Source organism: Panthera leo, chromosome F3 (genome assembly GCF_018350215.1).
Source record: "Panthera leo isolate Ple1 chromosome F3, P.leo_Ple1_pat1.1, whole genome shotgun sequence".
Classification (NCBI taxonomy): domain Eukaryota; kingdom Metazoa; phylum Chordata; class Mammalia; order Carnivora; family Felidae; genus Panthera; species Panthera leo.
The window spans coordinates 68,187,042-68,188,621 of record NC_056696.1 but is presented as its reverse complement, the minus strand read 5'-3'; the positions used below and the strand labels follow the sequence as shown (position 1 = coordinate 68,188,621).

The 1,580-nt window shown below is 47.9% G+C and overlaps 1 non-coding gene across 1 annotated transcript; it reads right to left on the bottom strand.

The window, feature by feature from the left end:
• Nucleotides 1-253: 253 nt before the first annotated feature.
• TRNAE-CUC lies at nucleotides 254-326 on the bottom strand. Its single transcript has one exon. It is a non-coding gene; the product is annotated as a tRNA-Glu (tRNA).
• Between the last annotated feature and the right edge of the window lie 1,254 nt (nucleotides 327-1,580).

Genomic DNA, 1,580 nt, shown 5'->3' with positions numbered 1-1,580 from the left:
CTCTTCAAAAACTTGTTTTCGCGGTTCCTCTGGGATTACAGAATGCATCCTGAACGTGTTACATTCCATTTTGAAGGGATAGCATTTCGCTTCTCCCTCCTGCTCGCCGGGTGGGACCACACGTTATTTCTGCTTCAATCCCTCAGGTCTCACTTAAAGAGATTCTATTCTATTCTATTCTATTCTATTCTATTCTATTCTGTTCTATTCTATTCTATTTTATATTTCACTTCATTTCTTTACGTAGGCTCCACACCCAGCGTGGGGCTTGAACTCACTACCCCGAGACCGAGAATCTCGTGCTCTACCGACTGAGCCAGCCGGGCGCCTCTCTTACAGAGAATTTTGAAACAAGAAAAAGGCCTGTTATGCTCAGGCACATGTTTACCTGCCTGGTGCCCTTCGTCCGTTCCTTTGCAGAGATGGATGTTTCCATCTGGCATTTTTCTTCTGCTTGAAGGACTTAAATTACTTTCTTTAGTGCCGGCCTGCTGGTGACGACGGATCCTTTCAGCGCTTGCCATCTCCCCCGAATTCTGTCTTTACTTTTATGAAGACGTTGCCGCCCTGTCTTCGGGCCTCCGTCGTTTCTGACGAGAAGTCTGCTTCGCTTGTCCTCCTTACGTACTATGTTTTCCCTCCGGCTGCTCTTAGGATTTGCTCCTTATCACTGCTGCTCACGGCAGATTCCGACGTGTCTGTGCGCAGTTGTCTCATGTGTCTCGTGCTTTGGGGCTTGGGGGCTTCTGGGATATCTGGCTTTATGGTTTTCATCAAAACTGGAAAGCCTTTGGGCCACTGTTTCTTCAAATATTTGGCTGTCAGCCCCTTCCCGTGTGTCTGGGTCCCCAAACAGATGTGTGGACCTGACAGGATTCCACGGCTCACCGACTTTCCCTCCCCTCCTTCCCTTCCTCTCCCTCCTTTTTCTCCTCCTTGTCCTTCTTCTTCTTGTCCTTTTCTGTGCTTCGTTTTAGAGAGTTTCTGTGGCTAAGTCTTCAAGCTCACCAATCTTTTGTCTCCAGTGTCTAATCTGCTCTTAATTCTGCCCAGTACACTTTTCATCTCAGACCTGGCAACCCTCGTCTCCAGAAGTCCAGTCGGGGTCTTTTCTACATCTTGTACATCTATTGTAATCACGTCCGTGTGTATCTTTAGCTTCCTGAATATATAGATATATTTAATAACAGCTATTTTATTTATTTTTTTTTTTTTATTTTTTTTTATTTTTGGGACAGAGAGAGACAGAGCATGAACGGGGGAGGGGCAGAGAGAGAGGGAGACACAGAATCGGAAACAGGCTCCAGGCTCCGAGCCGTCAGCCCAGAGCCTGACGCGGGGCTCGAACTCACGGACCGCGAGATCATGACCTGGCTGAAGTCGGACGCTTAACCGACTGCGCCACCCAGGCACCCCTATTTTATTTATTTTTTATTTTTTTAACGTTTATTTATTTTGGAGACAGAGAGAGACAGAGCATGAACGGATGGGGGAGGGTCAGAGAGAGGGAGACACGGAATCCAAAACAGGCTCCAGGCTCTGAGCTGTCAGCACGGAGCCCGACGCGGGGCTCGAACTCA